This window comes from Lepidothrix coronata, unplaced genomic scaffold, assembly GCF_001604755.1.
Source record: "Lepidothrix coronata isolate B3197 unplaced genomic scaffold, Lepidothrix_coronata-1.0 Scaffold4, whole genome shotgun sequence".
NCBI classification, from domain to species: Eukaryota; Metazoa; Chordata; class Aves; order Passeriformes; family Pipridae; genus Lepidothrix; species Lepidothrix coronata.
This window is the reverse complement of record NW_016690184.1, coordinates 8368534-8378073: the sequence shown is the minus strand read 5'-3', so window position 1 is coordinate 8378073 and position 9540 is coordinate 8368534. Positions and strand designations below refer to the sequence as shown.

Here is a 9540-nt window from a genome sequence, read left to right as displayed (position 1 = left end):
GAATTTGGACAACGTGGTCAATGTTGTATTATCTGTTTGTCTCCCACTTTCGTGTGTATCCACTATCCTAAGGGAGTTGTTATATGTCAGGAGCATCTATATGGACTCTGTCAACTCTTCTTTACTGTCAAATTATATCAGAACAGAGACATTTTCTATCTTTCAGCACTATGGCTTTTGCCCAGTGTAACTGGATATCCTGGGGCTTTGTGGCTGGCACGCTGGGATTTGGACATTTAGTTCTTTTTTTGTGCATCTGTACCTGCTTTGTCTTTCTTCTGTGCTTACAAAATGGGAGAAAAGCAGAAAAGCACGGTCTAGTCTTGAGAGGCATGTTATTAGGAGAAACATGCTAAAAGACTGTAAGAAGCCAAGGATTTAGAAGATAAAATGTGAATTTGCTATAGACTGTTTCTAAAAGAAGTCGTATCTTGTTCCATACTAATAGTTGTGTGGCATTTTGGCACGTAAGTGAAAAGCTGTTGCTCTCTCTGCTAGGAGATCATATTATTTCCTTCTCTTTACTCGTAATGCGTTTACCCTGCCTGTGATTTATGTAGCCAGGAACAAGAACTGAAGCACTTACACAGGGGAGATGTGTAAGTGCTTGCATGGGTTCCTTGTATGTCAGAACTGTTAAAAGCTAATCTTCAGATCTATAACCCATAGGACAGTGTTTCTGAAGAGAACACCTTAAACCTGTTTGTATTTATTTATTAGTTTCACTGCTGTGTTATTTCTATCCTGTTTAACAGCTGATATCGTCTCATGTTTTTCAAGATCCCAGGGTTTTTATTGTAGCTGCAATTGTTCTTTTGTTGAGATCAGCAGAGCAGCTGGGCTTCTACAGCAAACAGAGACAGCAGGTCTATTTTAGTCAATGAGCTAATAGTTTATGCGAGTCTAGGAAATTCTGCTTTTTATTAAACTGCAGCAGCTTGTTCATACTCTCGTGGACTTGTCATTAATATAATATCCAGTCTTCTTAGAATGTGCGGTTCTTGTTTTGTCCTAATCCATCTGAAAAACAAAAAGTTAAATGGGCTATGAAGTATGTGTGTTGCTTTGATCACAGATTTGGAATTTCCTGCCTCATATAAAGGAGCAAAGATTAGCCTTAAAGATGTAACTTCAGTCCAACACCCAGATCTAACATTTGCATTGCAAAAGGGGGAACAATCATGTCTTTGCAAGGTATTCTAGGAGACCCCTTTTCCAAAGTAGAAAATCTGCACTTCAGGTGCTCAGATAAATTGTCTGGGGTGTCCCTTCTTTTACAGACAGCTGCTAAGACCTAGGAGGGATGCTGTCTATCCTTGTTGCCACTGACTGAAGCATAGGAGGTGACTTCTCAAGTATGTGCTATTTCTGTATAATCTGAGTTTCATTGTATTAGTTGGGCTGAACATCCTACAGGTCATTAGGAAGGGTATGTAATATAGGAAGGTTTAACAGAGGTGCACGCACAGAAATGTCCTGTCCCTCATATAGATGGTATCAGAAAAAATTTTACGTATTTGCTGATGTTCCTTTGCTACTTGAATATCCAGCAAGAGAAACAGCACCTGAAGAGTAAGGCAAATATTACATGAAACAGGCTAGAAAGCTAGAAGACGAACTCTTCCAGTGAGCCATGATGACTGGCTGCATTCTCACTAAAACCCTACCATCCAGGCCTTTTCCTTTCATGCTGTTAATGCACCATGCAAATAATCTGTATTTCTTTTGTCAGTAAGAATGTAGCCCTCTAACCTCTGAAAGTCACACCAACTTCCCTGGGCAATTACTTTGGCCATTTTGTGCTAGAAATGGTCATTTAGTACTGCACTAACTTAAAAAAAAAAAAGTTTTAAATTACCCTGAATGGAACTTTAAAGGTAACAAGAAGGGACCAAAGGGAGAAGAACTAGACTTCAGCTCTCCATATTCTGCATATAACAGAGCCAGAATAACACAGTACCCCATTCTCTCTGTAACAGGAAAAATCCTTTAGACTGGCTCTCCTGTGCAACCACTGCAAAGGCAGTTTAAATACAGCAGAAACAGACTCACTGATAAAGTTGTGAGCAGGTTCTAATTTGCAACGTCCTTGTTCAACTCAGGCATCCAAAAGGTCCATGAGCAGAAGTCACTGCAAATGAGTCCAACCTCCTGGTGATCGTCACTTGTGTAGGTGTTAGTGCTGAACACTTTCTCACCTCCTGGAATGCAGGAGGGCTTTTGCTTTGCAAAGTTTTCAGTTGTTGCAGTTTATCTGAAATTCCCCTGATCAAAGGTTCATGTGCTTTGTAAAGCTGAGCTTCCAGGCCAGCATGTAGAAGGTATGGAACTGGAACGTATGTGCTCCTGAGAGGTGCCTTTCTAATTCTTCCTGGTGGGAAGGTGGATGAAGAAATTAATAACCATGGATTCTATTATGCCCTTTTAAAAATAACTTAAATTAAAGAAATACATGTTTAGGGAACAGTAATGGATCCACACACTGCTTAAAAACTGAAACAAACATGAACACTTGCAAAATGACATTAAAAACTTAATTTTAAAACATTTTAATAATTTCACACTAAGGCAAGGAAGTTCCACTTAGAAAACTATCCAGTGTCAGAGGGGCAGCATGGAATGCTGTTGGATATCTGAGCCCTCAGCTGACAAATGGTTTCTAATTTGGGGCCAAATTAAACTCTCATTTACGCTGGCATGTGTCCCCGGGAACTCTTTTCACTTCATCAGGGTACTTGAGTCTTACCCCTATGTAGCTGAGACCATAAATGAGCCCTTTTGAAGCTTTTTGCTACTGAGAATTCTTTCAGAGCCTCATCATTATTTAAGTTCTTTCCTGAATAATGAACAGGCAGAGACAGCAGAGAGAAAAGACTGACAGGCTGTTATAAAACAATAAAATGACCTGATTCTGACTGTATTATAGTTAGCACTCTTCAAGTTAGTCCTTATTGTTTACCTCCCACATTTAAATCCACTAAACATTGGGAATCCAGAAACTCCAGATTATTAAGGCGTTGAATGGACATGATTACAGCATATAGCATTGTGTTATTCCTGTGGAGGCTTTTCAGAATTGTCTTTCAATGACTTCTTTCCAAGCCTAAGTAAAACAGATCTTTACAGCTGGACATTTGTGTGGCGTACTAGATGCGTTCCATGTGAGTGTGACCTTCAAGCACTAGCTGTTATGGGCACATCTCTTGTGGTTAGCATGATAAATGATGTTACGCTGGCTAATTAAATCAATACATCTCATTAATGTCTTGCAGTTTCTGAATTTCTTGTCACTCGTTAGTCCCATGGAACACTTTCTGTATTTGCTCTTCTCAGATTGACATGCAATTTTTTCAGTCTTTCTCAGCAGAGATACAGCAATTTCATCTGAAAGTAAGTTTGAGAAGTATATTTAGTATATCCAGTAAGAGAACAGTTGAAAGGTAACTGGTAGCACCTCCTGCTTCCCCATTAAATTTATTTTCACCCTTTCACAAATGGAGGACCTTCTGTGTCTTTTGGACTAAAGTTACAAGATAAACAATGGAAATAACTTTTTTTATTATTATTCAATGTGTTGGGAATTGTGTTAAGCAGGGAGAGAACAGCTGCTGAGAGATATTACATTAAAGAATGTAAAAAATCCTACAAGGATTTTCGCTCTCTTGCAGCACTGATAAGGATCTGAGTAAGGAATATGGCAAAGAATATTGTCCCCATGCCTATTGTGTGTCTGTCTCTATGCTTCCACATAATAGAAAGCCTTTTTCTGGTCCCTTCTTGACTTTTGCAATGTATTAAAGACCTAATAAAAGAGGTTTAAAACCATTCCACACAAAAAAATCCCTGTTTTTCCACAAAAACAGTAGCCTAAATATCTCTCAGAATATGTTAATTGTCTCGGCTATTTTTCAGGGGCTTTTGTCCCCCAGTAAATTGTGTTTTCAATACCACCTCAGAACAGAAACAAAAATATTGATGTTTTGAGGTTTTGTGTTCCCTATAAATTTTGTTTTTCTTTTCTCTTCCATCCTTATTTACAATTCTTTTTCAAGGCCAACAAAAGGGAAGACAAGGGAAGAAATTTCTCCAGTTAAGCATTTCTCTGGAAGAGCTTGGAAGAAGCACATTTCTACAACAGCTAACCAAGAAAGAAGAAACAAAAAAGAGTAACTGCCAATGTTTTAGTCAAGCCTTGCTTACCAACAGCTCATGTCTGGATAGCTTGTTATGATTCAAGTGGATATATTTTAATAGGGGGAAAACCAAAGTTTGTTTGAATGCACTGAATACCAGTAATTCCCCAAGAGAGAGCTTCCTGGCTGTGGGCAAACACTAACCTTGACTTGGACTCTGTGACATAAATGCGTTTGATTGTCACACACTAATGCCCTTGGAGTTGCCCCCATCCCTGCAGCATGGTAGTGTGTAGGAACACAGGTTGAGTTCTCCCTGGGAATCCTGTCTTGCCTTTCTTGATTTGTAATGAGGCAACAGAAAGATTTTGGAGTAGAAACTGTGACAACAGCCCTCCCTGCACCCCTACAGCCACTAACTCCAGACCCCTGAGCTGTGGTGCAAATGGGAAGGGAAAGGTAAGGAATAAGCAACCGAACCAGTAGATTCGTTAGGATGGAGTGCTGCCAGGGTAAAACACTGGCATGATTACACACACAGCATCTTACTCAAAGACTTGTCCAGGAAGCCTTTTGCAGGTTACTGAAATCTGCTTTTTGCTGAGCCTGGACCTCTTGTACAGGACTTTTCCTGCCTTCTTTGCACTATATATAGTAGGTATGTTAGCAAAGGCCCTGAATATAAAAGAAGTCCTCAGGTTCTGTTGCTTCATCTACCACTAACCTGTCACATCGTGATTTGTCCTGCAAGAATTGGGGCTGCATTCTGAAATCCAGCTTGTTATCCAGAGGTGATTCAACACAGCTCTCGCCCATCCTTTTCCTGCAGTTAATAGAGCTGTCAGCTCCCCTGTCATTTCCTTGTCATCCTGTCCCGAAACATATAGAAAGCCTTAAAGAAAACCTTAAAGGTCATCCCAGGAGCTTGAAATAAAATTGACCCTTATTCAAAAGTACATGCAAAATAGCTTGGACTTTTCCCTTCAACTGCTATTTATATTTGCCTCTTGTTCCACAGAGAGTTAATGTGTATTGAAAATATGACATTTTCCAGGGAAGTATCTGTTACAGGTGCCAAAGGCTGTTCTGTTGTCAATGCTTTGTGATATTTTCATGGCATGTTTGGAAGAAAGCTTTTTCTCTCTGTCTCCTTCAGTTGCCTTAAGCCCAGCATTACCATCTCATTCAAGAGATGATAATGACTGTGTTCACTTGTTGCATTGGATGTTTGTGCCAAGGGTGTTTATGAATGTTCTAGCTGATTTTAAATACAAACTTCAGTGCCTGGAGACACCTTTGTATTAAAAGCAATTGACTCATCATAGCAGGGAAGGAGAGGTTCAGCAGGTAAAGTGGCACTCAGTCAAGAAGGTGCTTCTTGGCTAGTAAAGAACAGGGGATGACAGCTGCTCTGACAAAGTGACATTTGCATCTCCATAGAAGTGAGACTTTCTTAATTTAACTGGAGAAGTGTCAAGATCGTCTGCTGAGTAAGTTAGAAGGAAGTAAGTTTCAGATGGAAAGAAAGAAAATTTCAAGAGGAAAAATTAAATCTACTCAGAGCCCCTGGAAAGGACAGTAGTTGTAGACATTGGTGTGGAGGAGAGGTTTTTCTCTAAGTGCAGTCTGTGACACATGGTACACAGGGAAACAGTGTCCCTGACATGTCAGGAGAGTACCCACAGCAAATGAGTAGGATATGGAGTAAAAAGAACCTTTCATAATTTTCCTTATAAGCAGGCTGAGCATAGGCTTCTTTGTTATGCCTTAAACCCCTTTGTTACAGTGGTGTCTATTCTGGATGCTGTAAATAAATCCACTTGGATTTTGCTTTAACTCAGATGGACTTAAAGCACCTGGTTAAAAAGACATTTCATGCTGAAGGCTGGCACAGCCCCACTAGGCAACTGGGGATGTGGTCACCTAGAAGTGACGAGGGGAAGTCACTTCTTCCCGCAGAGAGGGATTGCTACGGAGGCTCTTAGCAGGATGCTGGTGAGCATACCTGAATCTCAGTGATCCTGAAGGAATTTGTTACCCATGCACTTGAGCCATGCTGTGTTTTAATTCCTCTCTGAAAGAGTGAACTTCTGTGTTAGAGTGAGTTTGTCTTTCTCCATTTCTTTCTTTGCTCATGAGCAGCTCCTGGTTTGCTGGGGATACAAGTAGTTTACTAGCAATCATGTCAGAACATTTGCTAGCAATTTACTCTGGCTTTTAAGTCATAAAGCAGCAAAGGGAATTATTGCTGCCATTTCCTAAGCAAGGCAACAAAGGCATAGATGTAATAATGCCTGCCCCTAAGTATTTGCCCAGTTTTTTTCACATTCCTCTTTTTGTTTTCCCAAGCAAAAAGCATCACTCCGTAGCAACCATTTTAAGGCTGAGGGCACACTGAAAAAAAGCTTGACAAATGAAAGTGAGATGCTGCAGCATGTGGGACTAGCAGAGCAGCCTAGTGGAATTATCAAGCCCATACTGTGCATGGCCCCACTAGGCTGCATCCCTGGAAGTCACAGGGATGGGAAAATTGCAAGCAGGCACCTAAGCTGGCAATCAGGAGCTGCTTATGAAACAGGCTTCTGTGTCTTAGCAACTCTGAACCCTTTCTCAGAGTTGAGTGCTGTGCTCTTTTTTTTTCTGGAAAAAAAAAAAAAGTGGTGAACATTAGGCTTGCTTTTTAACAGGAGTGGAGATGTGAAAGTCCCAGTTTTAAATGCTGACTAGGTGGGTATGGGCACTTACCTGGGCTGTAGGAGGCACAGATTCAGACCCTACCTTTGCCTCAGGAGATCTGACCATCAGTGTTTGATGAATATACTCATCACCAGGATGTGGGGTATCTAAGGCAGGACTCTTCCTAGATATGGGGCTGGCTCAGTGGTACCATCTAAAGACTCAGCAACAGGTGTGGCTCTGCTGTGCCAGCTGTGCAGTCCTGCCCACTTCTCCGTGCCAGCTCTGATGGCTTTCTGACCTCACAACACATCGCTATGATTCACAAAGCAGAAGACATTCACCCTGGTTTTATTAGTTTAGTTTCTCCTGGAAGAGGATTAAAAAGGGAAGACAAAGGTTCTGAAGAGCAGGACTTTGTTCCTTGAGTATCAATGACTGATTGACTTGACCCTGCCATACCATTTTTGTATGATCTCACCTGTCAAAGCTGCTCACTCAGGATATCACTGTAAAATATTCCCTGAGCTTGATAAAGACTCTTTAGCCCATAGCTGAAATGCTCATCTTCAAAAGATGAGACATGGACTTTCTTTTCTTGCCATGTATTTCTCACTGTATTGTTTTTTCCATTTGAAATCATACTGAGCACATTTCAGTTGTATACCTGTCATATACAGTAAAACTGAGATTCTGTGGTCTAAAATAATTGGCTAGGGCTCTCAAGCAGAGAAATGTAGGATTGATTGTGTTTTGATTCACATTGTGTAATCTTCAGTTATTAAATAAACCAAGACAGCTGAGTGTTCCCTTCCAAACTTATAAACATGTATAATTTTGAGGGACTTTGGCAAATGTACTGGTTACCTGCCTGTAGTGTGGCTTCCTATGACACTTATGAGTACTGAGCTAGATAATGGATAGCTAGAAGTCTTCATATTCTCATCTGTCATTTTGTGCTCCTGTGGGTTCTACTTGCAACAAATGCTACTGAAAGGTATCAGCCCTTTGAGGAGATGCATAGGAAAATAATAAGGTGAAGTAGGTGTCTAATGTCTAGCCAAGAAGATATTAATACCAGTCCCCACTAAATAAAGTGTCAAACCTGTCAGTGTGACCATCAGGCAAGGAAGTTAAAAGGTAACAAAGCAATCAGTGTAGCTGAGTTTCAAGTATATCTTCCAGTTCTTATCAAAAATGGTTGTCATCATTCTTGGGGATTCTTATAGCAAAAAGAAAAAAAAGGCTATATAAATGCCAGATTTTTTTTCTCTGGAGATTTTTTAATGCCGGTGAAAACTTGCTGTTGCCCAGATCCATTAGTGCTGGTAGAGGCAGAGCATTTGACAACCATATTCTATCCATCCCCCCCACGTACAGTTTAGAAACTTGAGTGATTCAGAACATTCATTGTCCGGTGTCCAGGGTCGTGGCTTATTAGATAGGCAATGACTGAAATAATTTCAGTGTCCATGACAGGCATCCATAGCAGGATGTTTGAATTCAGCCCTAAATCTTTTTGATAGTTTTGAAATTGTTACAGGGCATCAAATTTGTCAATTTTTTGGATTGGAAAAAGAAATTTGAAGTTTTATGCAAAAAAAAAAAAATGGTACAACTATAAAGGAAAACTTTTTTGTTGTCTGGTCCCTGAGCCCAAAAATAGCAATATACACAAGGATAATAAGTTACTTTACACTAAATATGGTGACTGAGCACATTGAGAGCTTAGTACTCTTGATTTCAGTTACCTTGTTTCTTATACTTGACTGAATCCTACAAAGCTTGCCCAAAATGACATGGTACCACTCAGATATTCCACAGCTGACTGTTCTCCATCAAGGCATGGTCCTGTTTTGTTATTAAATCAATGCTTATTTTATTTCCTCATTGTTTGTTCTGTTTCTTTTAAGGTTCTGCAGTTGAAATAATAATACTTCATTAGTGCTGACATTAAGGGGAAATTGCCAGATTCAAAATGATCAGTTATTGAAGCAGTATAACTCTCTGCTTCAGGACATATGTCTTGGATATGAGCAGATAAGTTACTCTATAACAGCCAAATTTAGGATTTTGGGAACTTCCTTTTGAAGCAACACGTTCTCATAGCACATAAGAAAGTTCGTGTTCATTACCAAAAAAGAGTTCACCCTCCAAAATAAACATTATCCAAGGTAACTTAAGGACTCCATGTATTTCTGCACTTGATTCACTACAGCATATGTGCCTTATATATGTTATAAATCTCATATATGTTATATATGCATATATGCTATTTACTTTATATATACTATCTTAGGATATATAAAACTATGCAAGATTTAGTAGGTTTCATTCATATTAGATAGTGAAACATCAGCTGATATTGCCTATATATTTAGGTTTAAAGTATATGTTAGAGATACAGATAGTCTGGAGCATAATATAGTCAAGTTCTATTTAGTTTTGGTAAGGTGACTCCAAATCATATTAGGAGCTGGGAAGGCAGCTCCTGAGGCAGTCACAGTAATGATAGCTTTATCAGCGCTCATTCACCATTTTCAAGAACAAAGGTTAATAAACAGGAGATAGAATATTTATTCTAATATAGGTCCCTGGGGTACTAAGTCATCTTTAATGAGAAATGAGGTAATTACCAGTTCTGTCACCTTTCGTCTCTCAAATACACTTGAAACTGTTTAATATGAGACCTGTGTTGTTCAGTGGAAAATAAAGACTTAGAAATTATTGT

At 39.5% G+C, this 9540-nt stretch overlaps 1 long non-coding RNA gene across 1 annotated transcript; it reads right to left on the bottom strand.

Moving 5' to 3' along the window:
* Nucleotides 1-660: 660 nt before the first annotated feature.
* LOC108501938 lies at nucleotides 661-5101 on the bottom strand. The gene is made up of 3 exons (XR_001876312.1): nucleotides 4858-5101; nucleotides 2053-2371; nucleotides 661-1020 (listed from the first exon to the last, which is right to left on the bottom strand). It is a non-coding gene; the product is annotated as an uncharacterized LOC108501938 (long non-coding RNA).
* Nucleotides 5102-9540: the final 4439 nt, after the last annotated feature.